This window comes from Nerophis ophidion, linkage group LG28 (assembly GCF_033978795.1).
Source record: "Nerophis ophidion isolate RoL-2023_Sa linkage group LG28, RoL_Noph_v1.0, whole genome shotgun sequence".
Lineage (NCBI taxonomy): Eukaryota > Metazoa > Chordata > Actinopteri > Syngnathiformes > Syngnathidae > Nerophis > Nerophis ophidion.
The window spans coordinates 25225148-25249133 of NC_084638.1; the positions used below are offsets into that span (position 1 = coordinate 25225148).

At 39.1% G+C, this 23986-nt stretch overlaps 1 long non-coding RNA gene across 2 annotated transcripts; it reads right to left on the reverse strand.

Moving 5' to 3' along the window:
- Nucleotides 1–6059: 6059 nt before the first annotated feature.
- Nucleotides 6060–23250, reverse strand: LOC133545010 (uncharacterized). Of its 2 annotated transcripts, XR_009804706.1 has the most exons (5): nt 23008–23250; nt 15706–15924; nt 9150–9570; nt 8744–9043; nt 6060–7062 (listed from the first exon to the last, which is right to left on the reverse strand). It is a non-coding gene; the product is annotated as an uncharacterized LOC133545010 (long non-coding RNA). The 2 variants fall into 2 exon arrangements; XR_009804705.1 differs by lacking the exon at nt 23008–23250 and having other exon boundaries at nt 15706–16591.
- Nucleotides 23251–23986: the final 736 nt, after the last annotated feature.

Genomic DNA, 23986 nt, shown 5'->3' on the forward strand with positions numbered 1-23986 from the left:
GGTGGTCCAAAATCGAGATTACAGACCATATATCCATATTGTCTGAATTAATTATTTTCTCCAAATGTTGGCATGAGATAAACTGGAATATGATTGAGGTATAATTAAATTGAGCCAATTAAAATGCATTTTTTTAGATTTTTTTAGAAAATGGGTATATCTAACAACTCAAATAGTGAGCAGTGAGAAACAAAACCAAGTATATCTCTCACTGAGACATCATTGAGACATATTGAAACCAATACTCATCAATTGTCTTTTTGCCGAAATAGAAAAGAGACATCTGAGAACTCAAACAGTGAGTAGTGAGAAACAAAACCACGTGTTTTTCTCACTGAGTCATAATTGAGACATATTGGAGACCAGCTCGTTCATCTTTCATTTTGGTCTTAGTTGAAATCGGGAAAAGAGATAACTATTAGACAACTATGAGATCTCTCATAGTGCTCACTGTGAGCCTTATTTCTCAGGAGATACATTTGAGAAGAATGAGAAAACTATTTTGGTCTCGATTAGTGCTCTTTTATGTCTAGGAGATATATATAAGACATACATGAGATTTCATCTTCAATTTTGCTTTGCTATGGGTGGCCAGAAACAGGAGCAGACCCAACAAAGCAACCAAGAGAACTGACTCCACTCTAAGCCGCCAACCAACTCTCGGCCAGTGTCCAGTCCGCACGGATGAGCGAGGATACGTCCAAGGTGACTGAGGTGTCCGACACCTGCTCACCCAGCCAAGACACCGCAAAGCCTCTCCGTCCCAGCGCTCAGAGCTTGCTCCGCAAACCTGTCCCTTCATCCGCATCTCCTCCAGTCCCTCCAAACCGACTCCGGTGTGGCAGACACCCAGCAGCTGGTCTCCATGGTCAAAAGGCTCCCGGGAGGAAGATCCAGAAGTCCACAAAAAGCACCGCAGAGGTCACGAAAGTTCTACCCCTTGTCACACAGTCCCAAAGCGTCCCGGACCAAAAGGCAAAAAAATATAATAACACATGAAAACAAGAGGGAAACACAAAAGGATGACACAAGAGCACGGAGCTCCTGCCAACAGCAGCCACTACAGCAGCGCCATCTTGGGGAAAAAAATAAATAAAAATCAATTAGAGCTGGATTTGAACCCAGTGCGCTTAATTCCAAGTGAGAAGTCTTAACCACTGGACTGTCCTGGGTCTTGTGAAGCTATGATTGTGTTCCATACACAAATGTAATTGAGGACTCCTGGCTCAGTAAAGTATGATGAGTTTGAACAAAATGATGTCAACTAGATTGGCATTCGAAACCAGTACCTCTCATTCAGAGTCCGCAGTCTTAACCACTGAGCTATCCTTGGTCTTGTAAAGAATAGATTTCTTTCCATACACAAATGTTATCTATGCAGTGATTTCCCCCCCAGAAAATGTGTTAGTCGTCACCATCACGTCTCCATCTCATCTTTGCCTGGGGGGGGGGGGTCAATAGACTACAGACTGTGGTGAAGTAGGCCGGCTACGTCGCATGAAGAAACTTAGAATTTTGGGTTGTTTTCCGCTTCATATATACGATATATATCTCAATAGATTTTAGTTTCAAAGAACTATGAAGTTGTTGCAGGTATGACCACATGGTGGCGATAGTTTCAAAGAACTATGAAATTGTTGCAGGTATGACCACATGGTGGCGATAGTTTCAACAAACTATGAAATTGTTGCAGGTATGACCACATGGTGGCGATAGTTTCAAAGAACTATGAAGTTGTTGCAGGTGTGACCACATGATGGCGATAGTTTCAACAAACTATGAAGTTAATGCAGGTATGACCACATGGTGGCGATAGTTTCAAAGAACTATGAAGTTGTTGCAGGTATGACCACATGGTGGCGATAGTTTCAAAGAACTATGAAGTTGTTGCAGGTATGACCACATGGTGGCGATAGTTTCAACAAACTATGAAGTTGTTGCAGGTATGACCACATGGTGGCGATAGTTTCAAAGAACTATGAAGTTGTTGCAGGTATGACCACATGGTGGCGATAGTTTCAAAGAACTATGAAGTTGTTGCAGGTATGACCACATGGTGGCGATAGTTTCAAAGAACTATGAAGTTGTTGCAGGTATGACCACATGGTGGCGATAGTTTCAAAGAACTATGAAGTTGTTGCAGGTATGACCACATGGTGGCGATAGTTTCAAAGAACTATGAAGTTGTTGCAGGTATGACCACATGGTGGCGATAGAGCGCAGTGGGCGAACTGCAGATGGGAACTACTTCAACATAAGAGCAATAAACATCAAACATGTTGTGAACTCAATTGATGACTTGTTTATTGCTGCAGACAAGCTGGCAGGTATGACATCAACAGGTATGTCACACCTGAGAGACATGGCACACACCAACAACAGGTATGTCACACCTGAGAGACATGGCACACACCAATAACAGGTATGTCACACCTGAGAGACATGGCACACACCAACAACAGGTATGTCACACCTGAGAGACATGGCACACACCAATAACAGGTATGTCACACCTGAGAGACATGGCACACACCAACAACAGGTATGTCACACCTGAGAGACATGGCACACACCAATAACAGGTATGTCACACCTGAGAGACATGGCACACACCAACAACAGGTATGTCACACCTGAGAGACATGGCACACACCAATAACAGGTATGTCACACCTGAGAGACATGGCACACACCAACAACAGGTATGTCACACCTGAGAGACATGGCACACACCAACTACTCAACAACAGGTATGTAACATTCGTATATTGATCCAGATCATGAAGTAGTAGAACCCAAAATGCTCAATGGTTAAGGCTGCTGCCTCTCACACGGTACTACTGGGTTCAAATCCACAAGATGGGAGGTCTTGTTTTTTGTTTCATCTCTATCATTGTTAAATGATTGCATTTGTATATGAGTGAAAATCATGTCTTGATGGAACCCAGGATACCTCAATGGTCAACACTGTGAGCTTCAAATATGGGGGTACTGGGTTTGAATCCCAATTGGTTTGATATGTAACTTCAGTTCAAAATTGAGCTCCACCTCAATCGTACTTTACTGGGACAGATGTCAAGATTCCATTAATGAATGAGCCGGACTACACTTACAACAAGACTCAGGATAGCTCAATGGTTAAGACTGCTGCCTCTCATGCAGAACTACTGGGTTCAAATCCATTGTTAGGAGGCGTTAGTTTATTGTTTTGCCTTGATCATAGTTCACTGATTACATTTGTATATGAGTGAAAAACAATACGAAGTGGGACCTGTGATAGCTCAATGGTTAACACTGCTGCCTCACACGCAGTACTACTGGGTTCAAATCCACATCCGGGAAGTACTTGTTCTTTGTTTTGCCTGATCATAGTTCACTGATAACATTTGTATATGAGCGAAAACCAAACTTTGTTGGGACCCAGGATAGCTCAATGGTCAACACTGTGGGCTCCTAATACAGGGGTAGTGAGTTCAATTCCCATACATGGAGTCAGTAATTTGGCTGTATGGCGTCAAGACGACATACATTGTGGGCTGCTTCTTCTCCCCCACACAGAGTAATGTTATGTGCTAGTTGTTTGACTAACATATAGTTGAAAAATTAAGTCAACACTAAAGCTAATAATAAAACAAAATAAATTGTCAAATAGTCAATGATGACACCTCAGGGGTTACCTGTGTGTGTGTGTGTGTGTGTGTGTGAGAATGAGTGCGCGTGTGTGTGTGTAGGAGTGTGTGCGAGTGAGCGTAACTCCTGAGGTGGGTGGGAATAGGATAAATAAAGAGCGTTGACCAATGAGCTCTCCTGGGTACAAATAAAATAAAATAGGTTAATTGTAATTGGATAAAATAAAAAGTAAATCAAATTATTATTTTAACATTACATGGGAGAAATGACACAGTCACAATATTTGTCAACTTGCAGCCTCCAGCTGATCTTTTAAATTACACATCGACCCAAGCAGGAGTCAAACCCCACACTCTTCAACCTGAGTCAACAGTCTTAACCACTGGGCTATCCTGGGTCTAGATGAGACAATTTTTTTTCATACACAAATGTAATCGAGGACTGTGGCCCAGTAAAGTTTGATGAGGTAGAACAAAATACACTCAAAGTACTGGGATTTGAACCCAGTACTTTTCATTCCGAGTCAGATGTCTTAACCCCTGGTCTATCCTGGGTCTTGTGAAGAGAAGATTGTGTTCTATACACAAATGTAATCGAGGACTCCTGACTCAGTAAAGTATGACAAGCTTAAACAAAATTTTGTCAACATTAGTGGGATTCGAACCCAGTACCTGTCATTCTGAGTCAGCAGTCTTAACCACTGGGCTATCCTGGGTCTTGATGAGATATTTTTTTTTTTATACACAAATGTAATCGAGGACTGATGGCCCAGTAAAGTTTGATGAGGTAGAACAAAATACAGTCAACCTGAGTGGGACTTGAACCCAGTACTTTTCATTCCGAATTAGATGTCTTAACCCCTGGTCTATCCTGGGTCTTGTGACGAGAAGATTGTGTTCTATACAAAAATGTAATCGAGGACTCCTTGCACAGTAAAGTATGACAAGCTTAAACTAAATTTTGTCAACATGAGTCGGATTCGAACCCAGTACCTGTCATTCAGAGTCAGCAGTCTTAACCACTGAGCTATCCCTGGTCCTGTGAAAAATGGATTTCTTTCCATACACAAATGTTATCTACGACCCCTGACTCACTTGAGTAAGATGAGGTGGAAAAAATACTGCTGACCGGAGTGGGGTTTGAACTCTGTACAGTTTGTCCTCATGCAACAGTCTTAACCACTGGGATACTTTCAGTCTTGTAAAGGTAGGATTTTAGTCCATACACAAATGTAATCGATGACTCCCGGCCTTAGTAAAGTATGATGAGGTAAAAAAAAAAAATACTATCAACCAGAGTGAGGTTTGAACTCAGTACTTTTCATTCAAAGTCAGCAGTCTCAACCCCTAGTCTACCCTGGGTCTTGTGACAATAAGATTGTGTTCCATACATAAATGTAATCGAGGACTCCTGGCTCTGTAAAGTATAATGAGGTTGGGAATGGGTGAAAAAAATAGAAGATTAAAATAAAATAAAATATACTAAAAAAAAAAAAGGTCTAAACCTGGGCCCTGGAGAAGGGGGGTCCAGACTGAGGCCAAGGGGAAAAAAAACAACAACTCATAGCCATAGTACACATCCCTCTCACATGTGTGTAAGAGGTAAACATCAAAGAACACAAAGGACATTAAAGACATTAAAGCAGCGGATACAAGCAGACACTTCTACATACAGCTATGAATAACAACTAAAAGAAACATAGACACTGTGGTGGCCTCTGCGCTGTTCCACGCCATCGTCCACTGGGGAGGAGGGAGCATGGCCAGAGCAAAAATTTGCTTGCTCATCTGTTGCTTAATCTCGTATCTTGAGAACATTTTGAGCTTCTCATATCTGTCTAATTTTGTGATCAATTGCTTCTCCTTTATTGCTCCTAAGGGACCCTTAGGAGCAATAAATAAGCTAAAAAGAGACAAGACGTCACTGAGACAAAGGAGGTTGATTTGAGACAACCCTTTGAGCAATATTTGGGAAGTGGGATACACTGACGAGAGCTCATATATGTATGCCATTGTTCTCAATTATGTCTCATTTATTTTGAAGGATGATAAAAAGAGAAAGAAATGAGATGTATGAGCAATAAAAGAGATCTTATGTATGTCTTTTTAATGTCTTGATTATTTCTCTTAAATTTATTATCATATCTCAAATTTGAGAATCATGAGAACAAATTGAGAGTGCAATTTAAATATTCATATGACTTAATTAGAAATAACACTAAACAAATACTCAAACATTGAAAGGTGTATCACTTTATTTGGCTACACAAAAATACCAAATATAATTTAAAAATAGATGAAATAACAAAATGTAAATGTAGTGAATTAGTACATACATAATGTACATATTGACATTTACAATACTTAAAACAACATAGAAAACAATATACAAAAATAAAACAAATACAAAAATAAATGAATTTGACCTTAAGTACTCACTTTGTTATTGTGAAAAAGTCAGGTGTAGTTTTTTTAACTCCTTGTTGAGCAAACCAGGTACCTTAGTTAAAAAAACACTTGACTTCATCTCAGTAAGAGGGCGAGTAAATGACAACATTTCCATTTTTGAAATATTCCAAGCAAAAACTGAAATACATTTATAAAATTGTAACCGTGCTGTCTGGAACTGGTCTACATACAAAAAAATAATCACACATTGAAAACCAGGGATTCTTAACATTTTTAACCTTGGGGCACGACCAACTTTTCCACCACAGAGGGGTCTCAGAATTTTCCACTACAGAGGGGTCCGGGGCCAAATGAAATATAAACACTGAATGAGTCATTCTACACTAAAGTGGATTACAAGCGAGTACCATTGCGGCCCATATGGACGGACCACAGCTAAGAAACAGATATTTATTGGCGGCTTCCAAGGGGTACTCGCAGCCAAACAGTGGGCCCCAGCCCTATGATTAAGAAACACTGTTGTAAACAATAGAACAGCCTCCTGCGATAACAATATAACATTTGGTACACAAATGATCATTGAAACATGTTGAAATTGGTTACAAAAGCTACTAATATACCTGATTATGTAAGCAGTAACATACTGCGTCATTTCCAGTTGCATTTTTTTTTATTTTGGAAACAACTTTGAACTGTAAAAGGATATTAGCCGCTAGCTTGTTAGTGAGGGTGCATCACTGCCAAATTTGCTTGACACAGCACAGCTCAATATGCATTATCACAGTATAACCTGGTACTAAAAGCTACATCATAGGGCCATTTTTTACAACATATACCGCGCAAACCTAGACCAAAATATTGAACATGTTTACCAAGGAAACATCCTACCATAGAATGAACTTGACAGGTACAAGGGCCTACTTAAAACCGTCTCTGGCCTGACTTTTGTTTACCAAAGCTTTCTTGAGCTTGACCTCCTCAATATCGTCCCAATCAGGAAGGGTACTGCATCTCAGGACATACGCTGCAAGGCAAGAACATAATAATCAGCCATTTGTCATTTTGCCACATCAGTTTCTACAGCTATCAAATATATGCAATGCAATGCAATAACAATAATAATGCAAATCAAATGTAATGCTTTTTAATGCCATTTTGTTGGTACTTAAAAAAATGTAATGCCCATGTGCGACTGCATTTAATTGTTTTTTTTATATCATCAAAAGCTTCCAATGATCTGTATACACACAGTTGCAAGCATTAGACAAGTAAATGAGTTGAAAAGTTTACATGAACTGTTACTATCTAGTGTATTAGAATTGGATTACAAAGCTGTTTCATTGGAGAATGTATTTTTATTGATTTATTTTTGTGGAGTAGCATCTGGTGTTTTGACTGTGTGCGTGGCCGTAGACAATCGCTAATTAAAAGGTTCGACTATCAAAAATATTAAAGGAGAACTGCACTTAAACCCTCGAAACAAACATCCCATTCTGCATCAGATGATCAATATAATATACCCATTAGCAATTTATTTAGTTGTGTCTGTTTGAAACATGCTGTAAGTATATATATATATATATATAAGTATATATATATTCTCTGAAATGATGACTTATAATAGCCACAAACTGGAGGATACCATTTTTAATCAGGATACAATTTGTTTTAAAATAGTTCAAAAGTTTTATGGAAAAATAAATGAACATCATACTAGGATTGCAAATTATGCATGTGTTTGGAAATGGATGATCGATTTAAACATTTTAGAAAAATACAGAATAATATTGGTAAAAATGCCAATAAAATGCATTTTAAAAAAGCTATAGCAATTAAACATATTGCATTTATTGTATTTACACCCTCTCTGTTGTTTCAAATGTTTACAGTAAACAGCAAGTATGTATCAAGTGTCCGGCAGCTGAAGGAACTTGTATTCATTTATTGTGGGAATGTCAGAGAATGAAATAGTTGTGGTCTGCTGTGAAAATGGCCTCTTTTGTCCATCCTAGGCTAGCATAGATCACTTGAGGGAATTGCGTCACAACAGTTGCTAATGTTAGGCAAGTTAGCTCATATGTGTTGAAGTGGAGATGATTGAAATAAACGACTCCGTGTCGGCTCAGCTTCTCCATTATCCTGACATGGTGTCACAGTTAAGGACTACACGCCTACAGTGACCAAAGAATGGAAAAGTTTATGCCCCCAGAGCAGTTTCATTTTGCTTTATTGAAGCAGTGCTTTTGTCGTGTTCCCACCTTACAATACCTCTTGTATGCAGTTTGAAAGCCGCAGTTCAAAAAAGAAACACATAGACAGACTAACAATTTCGATGACTGTAACCTTCTTAAGTTCATTTTCCTTTACCGTTTGACATATTGACTGTCCGCCATGTCCTACAATCATATTCCATTTTTTAAATGCCTCTGGGCAATGCATTTAATGCTTTTTTATTGCCGTTTAAAGCCTTCATTTACGCAAAACCATTAATACACACAACCACACTTCAAGTTGATGGACATAAAACTATATTGCTCATCATAACGCTAGTTTTTAGTCTATAACAAATTGTAATGATGTAACATTCAGTTATGCTTCCAGTCTGCTGTAATCGAAAAGGGATCAACATTTCTCATATTGAACTTCTATTTCATTATTGTTACCCAATTTTGGCCTGAAAACACCCTCTGTTTGGGAAAACTTACTAAGGATTCCTTCAACTTTTTTCCGGTTAAGGATGCGCTTTGGTGTTCCTGCAGGTTTGTTTCCAGGGCGTCAAAAAGGGACAGCATTTTGACACTCCTCTACTGTAAAAAAAAGAGGTCAAAATAAACGCATACATTTGGGCTTTGCAGCATGTCTCATGGCAGCAAGGCGGAACAATGATATGAATACGCCGCTCTCAGGAAAGAGCTCTTGCTGGCCCGATTGTTGAGGAGGGCCGTCGCTGTATTTGTCTCCAACCAAGTCGCAGAGAGTTTGAAGTACTCTGACTTGGACCGGATCTGAAAGGGAAAAAATAGCACAAACAATACCAAAATGAGAAAATGTGTTCAAAGCCCAATCACAAGTTTAAGTCAACAAAACAATGACATCATGAATGGTACTTACCTATTTTCAAGAGGACTTCTTCAATTCCTTATTTTTCTGGCCACTTTTTTTCCAACTCCTCCCTACATCCATCACATGGCGTCCATGATTTTTCTGCCTGTGGTTGATAACAGATAGTGTCCTCAATAGATGGGTTGCCTGCATCTCTCCTGTCTGGTGCCAGGAAAGCTGCCTTTTTATTCTCAGGTGGATTCAGGTAGCAAGCTATTGTGTACGCCGGGTGAAGGACCATAGGTGTGGACATTTGGTGATGGGCCAGCGGTGTTGAAGTGGTGTGGGGATGGGAGGGGTGTACAGCCTCCATAGAGTGATCAAACTTCGGTGGTGAGGCCATTGGTTGATGGGCAGGATGCATGGTCTTCGTAGGGAAATAGACCTTTGATGTTGAGACCATATGGCAGGGGTGTCCAAACTTTTTCCACTGAAAAATCAAAGCAAGCGGGGGCCATTTTCATATTTTTTATTTTAAAAACCAATACAATATATGTATAAAAAATATACATTTAGGCCTCCACTCAGTTATGATCCCGGGGACCCCAAAGGGTTTTGGTAAAAAAAATATATTAAAAATGTGTCATTATTCAGTATTATTAGTATTGTTTTCATTATTATTCATGTTTTAAATCTCTAGATCAACATTAGGAAAATATGCAATATTTTCATCCAATAACTTTTTTAGGTGGAATATTTGAGATTATATAATAATTGAAGCCTTCATTTTGGATTTTGATTCATTATTATTTTTTGAGCAATGACACTTAAAAACAAATCACACTAAAATAATTGGGGATCGAAAAGTGTCCTACTCATTAAAGTGTTAAAAAATAAATAATAAATTTTTTTACTGCTTACTTTTAGCACAATAATCTCGAAATCATCTTCAGATATATCCGTCAATTTTAAGTTTTATTGTTGTTTATGTTTTTTGTTTGTTTGTTTTAGAGCCTTCTTAAAAAAAACAGCTCCGTTTTTTACATGGCAAAACACAAAATATGCAACATTTTCCCCCAAAAATATCTTAAAAGTGGAATATTTAATGTGACATCATTGAAGCCTTGAATAGGTCAATAATTCAAAATGACATTGATTTGGATTCATTCTTTTTTAAAGAAAGAAACAGCCTGCATGGCAGCTTTGTGTTATTAAAGCATTGCAACATTTTCTTTTTACATTTCACCTGTTTGCGCTTTTATGCCACTTTTTATTTATTTCAATTGTATTTTTAAAATGTGCCGTTAAAGAATGACCTGGGGGCCCCAAATGGCCCCCGGGCCGCACTTTGGACACGCCTACCATATGGTGATAAGCTAGATATATGGCCTCCGTACGGAAATGGACAATTGATGTGGAGGCCATACGGTGATGGGATGGCTGTATTGCCGCTGTAGGAGGATGGACCAATGGTTCCCTCTCTGGTAAACCTATCATGACATTTCATTGAACCATGGATTACAATTCTATAAACCCAATTTGTCCATATATGTAGATACAACATCAAAAGAGATGAGAAATACTCAACTACAAAAAAATTGGCGGTTCTGTCAAATCTAAAACTAAAAAAATTACATTGTATTATTTTCAGGTAACTTGCATTTTTTTTTCTCCATGCAATTGATCACCTAGTAACCTCTACTTAGCTGAAGTATCAAATATGGATTTCATGCAATAAGATGCCAATGAATTCGTTTTAAAAAATTCATACAATGGGATTTTACGGATTTTTGTTTTGGATTCTATCACTTACAATTGAAGTGTGCCTATAATGATATTAATAAAAATAATAATATAAGTAACAGACCTCGAACTACAAAATCAGCAGTGTATAAATGATTTGTTCTCCTCACTCTATGATGGACGGTACCAATAATGAAAATAAATCTACCATGACCAAAATGGACTATATCTATAATTGTTCTGTCCAGTACTCCTTAACAAAAACATTTCACATCAAAGACAAAGGAACTGCACCAGTACTGAAGATGAAATCATCTTGACTGCAGGGAAAAAGACAACTCACTTAGTCAACAATAACAAATAACAGATGAGAGATTTTTTCATATTAAAATTATACATAACATTGACTATCACGAAAAAGTTATTACTTTATATGTCTCAATATTATTTATGAAATGTACAATTAAGTATAAACTGTCAAACCTGTACTTATATTTGGTTTAAATGTGTTTTTTTTAAACTATTGCTTATTGAGATTCCCGCCCTACCTCCTTTCTCCACAAAGGAAGCACAGGCATGTGAGCACCCTTTGACAAAAGAGGAAGAAAATTCACAAAAAAGAGGAACATTTCTATCCGCATGTAGAGCTCCGACAAAAGCCCCGAAAATATTTTTGAAGAATCAATACTACATAGCACTGAGCCATCCATCCATCCATCCATCCATCCATCATCTTCCGCTTATCCGAGGTCGGGTCGCGGGGGCAACAGCCTAAGCAGGGAAACCCAGACTTCCCTCTCCCCAGCCACTTTGTCTAGCTCTTCCCGGGGGATCCCGAGGCGTTCCCAGGCCAGCCGGGAGACATAGTCTTCCCAACGTGTCCTGGGTCTTCCCCGTGGCCTCCTACCGGTTGGACGTGCCCTAAACACCTCCCTAGGGAGGCGTTCGGGTGGCATCCTGACCAGATGCCCGAACCACCTCATCTGGCTCCTCTCCATGTGAAGGAGCAGCGGCTTTACTTTGAGTTCCTCCCGGATGGCAGAGCTTCTCACCCTATCTCTAAGGGAGAGACCCGCCACACGGCGGAGGAAACTCATTTGGGCCGCTTGTACCCGTGATCTTATCCTTTCGGTCATGACCCAAAGCTCATGACCATAGGTGAGGATGGGGACGTAGATCGACCGGTAAATTGAGAGCTTTGCCTTCCGGCTCAGCTCCTTCTTCACCACAACGGATCGGTACAACGTCCGCATTACTGAAGACGCCGCACTGATCCGCCTGTCGATCTCACCATCCACTCTTCCCCCACTCGTGAACAAGACTCCTAGCTATTTGAACTCCTCCACTTGGGGCAGGGTCTCCTCCCCAACCCGGAGATGGCATTCCACCCTTTTCCAGGCGAGAACCATGGACTCGGACTTGGAGGTGCTGATTCTCATTCCGGTCGCTTCACACTCGGCTGCGAACCGATCCAGTGAGAGCTGAAGATCCCGGTCAGATGAAGCCATCAGGACCACATCATCTGCAAAAAGCAGAGACCTAATCCTGCGGTTACCAATCCGGAATCCCTCAACGCCTTGACTGCACCTAGAAATTCTGTCCATAAAAGTTATGAACAGAATGGGTGACAAAGGACAGCCTTGGCGGAGTCCAACCCTCACTGGAAATGTGTTCGACTTACTGCCAGCAATGCAGACCAAGCTCTGGCACTGATCGTACAGGGAGCGGACTGCCACAATAAGACAGTCCGATACCCCATACTCTCTGAGCACTCCCCACAGGACTTCCCGAGGGACACGGTCGAATGCCTTCTCCAAGTCCACAAAGCACATGTAGACTGGTTGGGCAAACTCCCATGCACCCTCAAGAACCCTGCCGAGAGTATAGAGCTGGTCCACAGTTCCACGACCAGGACGAAAACCACACTGTTCCTCCTGAGTCCGAGGTTCGACTATCCGACATAGCCTCCTCTCCAGTACACCTGAATAAACCTTACCGGGAAGGCTGAGGAGTGTGATCCCACGATAGTTGGAACACACCCTCCGGTCCCCCTTCTTAAAGAGAGGAACCACCACCCCGGTCTGCCAATCCAGAGGTACCGCCCCCGATGTCCACGCGATGCTGCAAAGTCTTGTCAACCAACACAGCCCCACAGCATCCAGAGCCTTAAGGAACTCCGGGCGGATCTCGTCCACCCCTGGGGCCTTGCCACCGAGGAGCTTTTTAACTACCTCAGCCCCAGAAATAGGAGAGTCCACCACAGATTCCCCAGGCACTGCTTCCTCATAGGAAGACGTGTTGGTGGGATTGAGGAGGTCTTCGAAGTATTCCTTCCACCGATCCACAACATCCGCAGTTGAGGTCAGCAGAACACCATCCGCACCATACACGGTGTTGATAGTGCACTGCTTCCCCTTCCTGAGGCGGCGGACGGTGGTACAGAATCGCTTCGAAACCGTCCGGAAGTCGTTTTCCATGGCTTCCCCGAACTCCTCCCATGTCTTAGTTTTTGCCTCCGCGACCGCTGAAGCTGCACACCGCTTGGCCTGTCGGTACCTGTCCACTGCCTCCGGAGTCCTATGAGCCAGAAGGAGTCCTATCAGTTTAAAATCCAGACCAAGAATAAAACACAAAGACATAGCAATGTATTGATGACGATAAGAACTAAGTTGCTAGGTTTATTTTCATTTATACCGGTCCCGGCCTACGATTGCATGAATATATTAATGCCTCTGTGTCACACCTATAGATCATGTTTTGATTTGGTCATGTTATGTTTTGTTTTTTGGACACTCAGTTCTGTTTTGCACTTCCTGTTTTCTTTTCGTCTCCATGCCAACTCTTTGATTTTTCACCATGCCCTCAAGTCACGCCCTTGTCCTCAGCCCTCACACCTGTTTCTAATCATCATAGTCATTATTTAAGCCATTCTTTTTCTGTCTTTGTCCTGGCAACTTCACCTACCTTCAGATCCCGCATATCCCTCATCTATCTTCCTGCCATGCTATTCGGTTTACTATGCTGTCCACACCACGTAAGTTTTTGTTGTTTATGCTACAGTGCAAGTTTTGTTTTTTCATGCCACTGTGCAAGTGTTTTTGTTTCACGTTTATAGTTTACAGCCTTTGTTCGAGTCCTTTGTTTTTGTAGTTTAGTTTGTTCTCCGCCATGTGTGCGCCCTTTGTTTACCTTTTTTTTCAATTATAGTGTTAAATAAATAAACATGTACTCACGTTCACGCCTGGCTCGTTCCAAATTCCCTCAGTGTCGAAGAAACAACCCAAAACTCTGGACATCGTATTTAATGCTTTTTAATACCATTTAAGGCCATAATTTAGGCAATGTCCATTGAATGACTTTTAATGATTTTTAATGATCCACAGAAATCCTGCTAAAGCTCTTAAATTTAAAGTATCAAAAAAAACAAGTGCTTATTACATTTTAACAAAAGAGAAGAAGAAGGGATTGTTACATTTTAACAGAAGTGTAGATAGAAACACGTTACATTATAAAGTTTTAAATAAAAATTTTGTTAATGGAATTATTGAAACATTTCTAGGATGCATTTACGATTTTGATAGACTTTAATACATTCTAAGGCCAGCGTGGGTCGGTTGGTAGAGAGGCCGTGCCAGCAACTCGACGGTTCCAGGTTTGATCCTAGTCACTGCCATTGTGTCCTTGGGCAAGGTACTTTACCCACCTGCTCCCAGTGCCACCCACACTGGTTTAAATGTAACTTAGATAATTAGTTTCACTCTGTAAAGCGCTCTGAGTCAAAAGAGAAAAGCGCTAAATAAATATACTTCACTCCACTTAAACGGAATCTATCAGGAACACATATGTTTATTCCTTTTAATCCATTCTAAATAGTAAATAAATGCGATCAAAAGTCTGCTTACAATAGAGGCTATTAGAGTCGCTGTATTCTGCCTACAAAGAACTTAAAAAGCATCCAAACACCTCTATTAAGGTTTTATGTACATGCAGTAGGTTTATATGTCATTTAGTAACAGGTACATTTTTAAAAAGATGTAATATATACCTATTTTTGCTCATTAGAGAATCAATTTAAAAAAACATCACATTTGCTTTTTTTTTTTAACAACATCACTGAATATTAAACACTGCAGACTTGCTGAGAGCCAACAAACATAATAAAACATCACATACTGTACAAAGTCTGCTGTCACTAGACACAGACTGATAAAATTTAGTTATATTCCCGTTTAGATAAAGAATGACGGAAAAGGCGGTTGAAGCTAAGCGTCTTTTTGTGTCGTTCGCCGTTGCCGGTTCTAAATTGGCTGTCAAAGGGTACCAACTTGTCAGAGTACGTCCTCATCCTTCTACTATCCAGGTGAGAACTATCCAGGTGAGAGGCACGATTCATGATCTGGAATAATCTTTCACCAGCACCGAGGTGAGGAAGGAGCTCACCAGCCGGTGATGTCAACATAGACACACAAGCTATAAATAGTTTGTCTGCGTTAGCACTTATAATAACAATATCACTAATACTTGCTTGGTATTCAAGCCACAAAATGCAAATGGACTATTGGTGGCACTTTTTGGATGGTTATAGAAGACCTCCCATTGGCTCCATTGCAAGTGGACTTTTATTTACTATAATGATTAGAATGTAATTTTAAAAATATATATATCCATCCTCAGGTCTTGTGAACGATAGAAAAAAGTTCCCCACATAGTGCAGTTTCCCTCTAAATTCCAATGATTGGATTTAAGACTTGAAGTCTATGAGCATGAAGTGATGAAGCCTACTTGGATGAGAGGACAAAGGTCTTGTAAGACAAAGTGAAGAGTCCAGTTGTGATGGATTGAATGCCCTGAGAATAAAATGATATGTGGATGTTGTGCTTACTTGGACTGTGATGAAGCTGTGAGGACTCAGGTGGTTTGTCTTCATGCTCTTCAGTCTTCACAGAGACAACAGTCAGTGGAAACTTGCTGAGATCAGCCTCCTCCTGCCCTAGAAGACACTCTTCCTCCTGAGTGATCCACTCTTCCTCCTCTTCCTCTTTAATGTGGGGGGGCTGTGGATCCTCCTCTTCCTCTTTAATGTGAGTGGGCTGATGGACGTCTGTTGGGTAAATAAATAAATAAGATAAATAAAGAATATAAATAGTTTTGGACTGACACTGTTAACACAATGACATTATTTGTGTTCTTTTGTGTGTTGTGTTAAAAGTGTGTGGCAAAACAACCAATAAAATACCCAGGAAATACTTCCTCCTATCCCAGTCACTACAATTAATTCAAAAGAGAGAACAAAAACAGACTTGGAAAGGCAGCATTGATTGTGGGATTCTTAACTTTACACTCACTGGTGTAAAGTATGTAAATATTTTATTGTGTATATGGGCTATTACACCTAAACTTTATCTCTAAACTTGACCATAATATTTTAATGACATAGTCATTACCATAACTTCAATATCATGAAAATTAAAATATTAAATTCCAAAATCACTTCCAAAAACATTCATGTTTTTGTCATCATGCAGAATATTTTTTACCGGCGATGCTACGACAGACATGGCACAGAGATGTATGGATACCCTGCGACACTCAATCGTTGGTTAGAAGGCGATAGCCGAATAGCTTCAATAGCTATTCGCTCAATAGCTTCAGTTTATTCTTCAATTTCATTTTCGCTATCTGCATTCCATACTCCAACCATCCGTTTCAATACATGAGTAATCTGTGGAATCGCTTAAGCCACTGAAATCCGAGTCTGAATCCGAGCTAATGTCGCTATATCTTGCTGTGCTATCCGCCATGTTGGCATCACTAAATGACGTCACAGGAAAATGGACGATGTATTTACAGATAGCAAAAATCAGGCACTTTAAAGCCTTTTTTCGGGATATTCCATGATGGATAAAATTTTGAAAAAAAAACTTCGAAAAATAAAATAAGCCACGGGGAACTGATTTGTATTGGTTTTAACCCTTCTGAAATTGTGATAATGTTCCCCTTTAAGCAAACTCCCAGGGTGAGTGAGTCCTTTTAAACCTTCATAGACCTCGTTGTTACTTCTGACCAGTCTAAGATTACCACAAGTGGAACTACTGTATGCGGCTTAAGTGATCATTCCATCATTTTCTGTGCCTATTAAGAACACAGAACAGAGGCTGACGGCCACAAAGCAAGCAAATCTACAATCCTTAACACCTACACTAGCAAGGCTTTCAATGACAAACTGGCAAATTAAGACTTGACTTGGTGCTTGCAAGTACACGTGTTTGGGTCAAATCCTAATCTCAGAAAAGTAAATAACTTCACAATCAAAGTGGGTGACAATATTATAACAAACAAAAATGAGATGACCTATCTTGGCTACATACTAGAGACTAATCTCTCCAGTGAAAAATTACTACTAAGGTAATCAAAGAATCAACCGTCAAATTCTGTTCTTACTAGTGTTGTCCCGATACCAAAATTTTGGTACCAAAATGTATTTTGATACTTTTCGATACCACGAAAAAGTGCATTATTGGCTTTATTTTAACAAAAAAAATCTAGGGTACATTAAGCATATGTTTATTATTGCAAGTTTGTCCTTAAAGGCCTACTGAAAAGAGATGTTCTTATTTAAACGGGGATAGCAGGTCCATTCTATGTGTCATACTTGATCATTTCGGGATATTGCCATATTTTTGCTGAAAGGATTTAGTAGAGAACATCCACGATAAAGTTCGCAACTTTCGGCCGCTAACAGAAAAGCCCTGCCTTTACAGGAAGTCACAGACGATGACGTCACATGTTGATGGCTCCTCACATCTTCACATTGTTTTTTATGGGAGCCTCCAACAAAAAGAGCTATTCGGACCGAGAAAACAATTAATTTGAGCGAGGATGAAAGATTCGTGTTTGAGGATATTAAAAGCGACGGACTAGAAGAAAAAAAAAAAAGCTAAAAAAAAAATTGCATTGGGACAGATTCAGATGTTTTTAGACAAATTTACTAGGATAATTCTGGGAAATCCCTTATCTTTCTATTGTGTTGCTAGTGTTTTAGTGAGTTTAACAGTACCTGATAGTCGGAGGGGTGTGTCCACGGGTGTCTTGACGCCAAAGTCTCAGGGAAGTCGACGACAGCTTTATGGACGGGGCAAGCTCAGCTGATCTCCGGTAAGAAGTGACTTTTTACCACAATTTTCTCACCGAAACCTGCTGGTTGACATCCGGTCGGGATCCATGTTCGCTTGACCTCTGTGATCCATGGTAAAGTTTCACCTCCGGGATGTTTAAACAAGGAATCACCGTGCGTTTCTGTGGTTAAAGGCTAAAGCTTCCCAACTTCCTCTTTCTACTTTGACTTCTCCAATATTAATTGAACAAAGTGCAAAAGATTCAGCAACACAGATGTCCAAAATACTGTGGAATTATGCCGTTAAAGCAGACGACTTTTAGCTGTGTGTGTGTGCAGCGCTCATATTCATAACAGCCCGTGACGTCATCATTACGCGACGTTTTCAAGAAAAAAGTCCCAGGAAATTTAAAATTGCAATTTAGTACACTAAAAAGACCGTATTGGCATGTGTTGCAATGTTAATATTTCATCATTGATATATAAACTATCAGACTGCGTGGTGGGTAGTATTGGCTTTCAGTAGGCCTTTAACACTATAAATACATACATACATATATGTGTGTATATACATATGCACATATATATACATATACACATACATATATATATATACATATATATATATATATATATATACACACACATATATACTTATGTATACATACATAAATAAACACATACACATGCATATACATATATATGTACACACATATGCATATACATATATGCATATACATGAACATATATATACATATATCTGTACATATATACACATATATGCATATATATACACATATATATGCATATACATATATATATGTACATATATGTAAATGTATATACACATGTATATATACATATATATGTATATATACATTTATAAATGTACATATATACACACACACGTGTGAATATATATATACACACATATATATATATATATATATATATATATATATATATATATATATATGTATATTTTTATATACATATCCAGATATATATATATATGTATATCAATCAATCAATCAATGTTTACTTATATAGCCCTAAATCACTAGTGTCTCAAAGGGCTGCACAAACCACTACGACATCCTCGGTAGGCCCACATAAGGGCAAGGAAAACTCACACCCAGTGGGACGTCGGTGACAATGATGACTATGAGAACATGATACTGTGATACTGATGATACTGAGAACATATGAGAACATGATACTGTGAATGATCAATCCATAATGGATCCAACACAGTCGCGAGAGTCCAGTCCAAAGCGGATCCAACACAGCAGCGAGAGTCCCGTTCACAGCGGAGCCAGCAGGAAACCATCCCAAGCGGAGGCTGATCAGCAGCGCAGAGATGTCCCCAGCCGATACACAGGCGAGCAGTACATGGCCACCGGATCGGACCGGACTCCCTCCACAAAGGAGAGTGGGACATAGAAGAAAAAGAAAAGAAACGGCAGATCAACTGGTCTAAAAAGGGAGTCTATTTAAAGGCTAGAGTATACAAATGAGTTTTAAGGTGAGACTTAAATGATTCTACTGAGGTAGCATCTCGAACTGTTACCGGGAGGGCATTCCAGAGTACTGGAGCCCGAAATGAAAAAGCTCTACAGCCCGCAGACTTTTTTTGGGCTTTGGGGATCACTAATGAGCCGGAGTCCTTTGAACGCAGATTTCTTGCCGGGACATATGGTACAATACAATCGGCAAGATAGGATGGAGCTAGACCGTGTAGTATTTTATACGTAAGTAGTAAAACCTTAAAGTCACATCTTAAGTGCACAGGAAGCCAGTGCAGGTGAGCCAGTACAGGCGTAATGTGATCAAACTTTCTTGTTCTTGTCAAAAGTCTAGCAGCCGCATTTTGTACCAACTGTAATCTTTTAATGCTAGACATGGGGAGACCCGAAAATAATACGTTACAGTAGTCGAGGCGAGACGTAACAAACGCATGGATAATGATCTCAGCGTCTTTAGTGGACAGAATGGAGCGAATTTTAGCGATATTGCGGAGATGAAAGAAGGCCGTTTTAGTAACGCTTTTAATGTGTGCCTCAAAGGAGAGAGTTGGGTCGAAGATAATACCCAGATTCTTCATACCAATTCGTGTTTTGATACGTTCTAATAAAATATTATGATCGACAGTATCGAAAGCAGCGCTAAGATCGAGGAGCAGCAACATAGATGACGCATCAGAATCCATCGTTAGCAATAGATCATTAGTCATTTTTGCGAGGGCTGTCTCCGTGGAGTGATTTGCCCTGAAACCGGATTGAAAGGTTTCACATAGATTGTTAGACGCTAAGTGTTCATTTAACTGCTCCGCAACAATTTTTTCAAGGATTTTTGAAATAAAGGGAAGGTGAGACACCGGTCGGTAGTTTACCATGAGGTCAGGATCGAGGTTAGGTCTTTTAAGAAGAGGATGAATAACCGCTTTTTTGAATGCTAGGGGAACAGTGCCCGAGGAAAGTGATAAGTTTATAACATTTAGCACTGATGGACCTAATAATACAAAGAGCTCCTTGATCAGTTTCCCAGGAAGAGGGTCAAGTAAACATGTTGTTTGTTTTATTCCATTTACACGTTGTAACAATTCCTCTAATGTTATTTCCTCAAAACGAGAGAAACTATTTTGGAGGGCAGTATCCGCCGTATATACAATCGTGTCAGTGTTAATAGAACCCCGTTGCAGCTGGGACGCATTGTCTTTAATCTCCTTTCTAATGACTTCAATTTTCTTACTAAAGAATTGCATAAAGTCATCAGCTGAGTGGGTTGAGCTACTGGAAGGAGTCCCTTGTTGGGTTAGCGATGCTACCGTACTAAACAAAAATTTAGGATCGTTTTTATTACGGTGGATGAGATTTGAGTAATAATTAGCTTTAGTTAAGGTAAGCATGCGTTTATAAGTTATTAAACCATCACTCCATGCTTGATGGTGCACCTCAAGTTTAGTCGTGCGCCATTTGCGTTCCAGCTTTCTGCATAATAATTTCTGAGCTCTAGTTTCTTCTGTAAACCACGGGGTGCGGTTTTTTGGAGCCTTTTTTAACTTTAGCGGTGCTATGTTATCAATGGTTTCGCGCAGGGCGTCGTTAAAGTTGTATATATATATACATATGTATATATATATACATACATATATGTGTGTATATACATATACACATATATATACATATACACATACATATATATATACACACACACACATATATACTTATATATACATATATAAATACACACATACACATATATATGCATATACATATATATGTACACACATACATATATATATATATATATATATATATATATACACATATATATGCATATACATGAACATATATATATATTAGGGCTGGGCAACGATTAAAAATTTTAATCGAAGTTAATCGCACTATTTCTCCGATTAATCATGATTAACTGCATTGTATACGCAAAGCCCAATGATGAATTCAAAAGTAGTGTGTAGTGCACCTTTATTGGAATATTCTCCCACATGAACAAAAGCTCCAAAACATTTGTTGTGCAAACACAATTTAAATCAGTCCTTGTTAAACAGTAGCAGTTAAATAGCATATTTCATGAAAATCAACTCAAAAAATGTAAATACAAACATTTAAGCTTATTGCCACTGCCAGGGTATTTAAGTTATCCTGTTTGTTATGGAAAATAAATATAATCTACATACTCTGAGCCACAATCATAACATCTGAACAGGCAATTTCTGAGGTAACAGCAGGAACATTTTTTTTTATCAGGGATCTTATGTTTAAAAAACCTATATTATAGGTAGAGGGCTGTTTTAGGGAATTTTTGATCAAATAATCCGTAGTAGCAATATCAATAATGTTGTGTTTATTCTGCGTAGTGCACTTAAAATAATTATGACCATATCTAGGAATTGATATGATGGGAATTTTCCGATTGTTTGCTTAGTGCTTTGATAAACTGAACGCATATACATGGTACTATATTGTGATGTTATGAGCCAGGGAAATAAAGAACTACCCTACCCAGCATGCAACAGGAGTGACGAGCATGCGCGGTAGCCCGGTATAGGTTGTGTCGCCATGACGGCATCTTGTATGTTGTGATATGCACGCTCTGAAAGCAAACGTTAAGAACTCAGCCAACACTCCTCGTCTGCATTATTCATAAATAGACAGACAACACAAATACTCCGCTGCTTCACAGGACGCTGGATGTAGCCGGCAAAGTATTCCCATGCTAGCTAGCCGATCTAGCAAGCATGCGTCATTCAGTCCAAAACGGCCCGATCTATCCACATTCAGAATTGTCTGGCGGTCGTAAGTGATCCTGGAGTGACCACGCTGTAAGCCAGCCAGGAAATTTGCAGAATTGTCCGGTATTTTTGCCAAATGTTCCATCTTTACCAAGAGCCCCTCGACTCCGAAGCCCGTCCGGGCGACGCCATCTTGTTAAGAAAAGGCGTTAACAAAATAAAAGCATGTAAACAACATACGCAAATGTGCGATAAAATAATTGTCGGCGTTAATAGATTGATGAATTAACTCATAATTAACGCATTAATTTGCCCACCCCTAATATACATATATATGTACATATATACACATATATGCATATATAAATGTATATATGTACACATATATATGCATATACATATATATGTACATATATGTACACATGTGTATACACATATATATGCATATGTATATATACATTTATAAATGTACATATATACACATATATGTGTATATATATATACACATATGGGGATAGGTTGATTGGCAACACTAAATGGTCCCTAGTGAGTGAATGTGAGTGTGAATGTTGTCTGTCTATCTGTGTTGGCCCTGCGATGAGGTGGCGACTTGTCCAGGGTGTACCCCGCCTTCCGCCCGACTGAAGCTGAGATAGGCGCCAGCGCCCCCCGCGACCCCGAAAGGGAATAAGCGGTAGAAAATGGATGGATGGATGGATGTATATATATATATATATATATACATACATATAAGTATGCACAAAGAAAACTTTTGACAAACACAAATAATCGTTTTGTGGCGACTTCTTACTCACCAACGTCTTCTTTGCTGAGGTCGCCGCCACTAACACCGCCGCAGGTGTGGGAACTTTACTTCTTCCTCTTTCCTTCTTCGTCCTCCTTCCTTCTTCATTCTTAAGCCTCCTTCCTTCTTCTTCCTCCTCATTATTAAGGTTAATTTGAAATAGGGACAGATACAAAAAACAGACATGTGAAACAGTTATTCAATGTATGCATCATAGTGTTTGTAGCCAAAGCTCATTTACAACACTTTCTCCTTCGTCCTACTCCTTCCTTCTTCTTCCTCCTGCTTCCACCCAAGCTGACTCCACTAGATTGTCTCCTGTGCTCAGTTTGTCTTCTTGACTTGAAGAAAAACATCTCAAATATCTTTTTGAACAACACAAGTAATAATTATTTCAGAGAATGATCACATGTATCATGTACTCTATGTATACATATACATGTACTCTATGTATATTTAAGGCAAGATAGCACATACATATGTGCTATCTTAACTCAAATATACATATATATACGTATGTATATATGTATATTTGAGCCGACATAGCACGTATATATATACGTATGTATATATATATGTATATCTGAGTCAAGATAGAACATATCTGTATGTATATATGTATAGCTGAGTCAAGATAGCAACTATATATGTAAGTATATATGTATATCTAAGTCAAGATAGCAACTATATATGTATGTATATATGTATATCTGAGTCAAAATAGCACATATATGTATATTTGAGTCAAAATAGCACGTATCCATATTTATATGTATATTAAAGTCAAGATAGCACATATATATGTATATTTGAGTCGACATAGCACGTATGTATATACGTATGTATATATATATATGTATATCTGAGTCAAGATAGAACATATCTGTATGTATATATGTATAGCTGAGTCAAGATAGCAACTATATATGTAAGTATATATGTATATCTGAGTCAAGATAGAACATATCTGCATGTATATATGTATATAT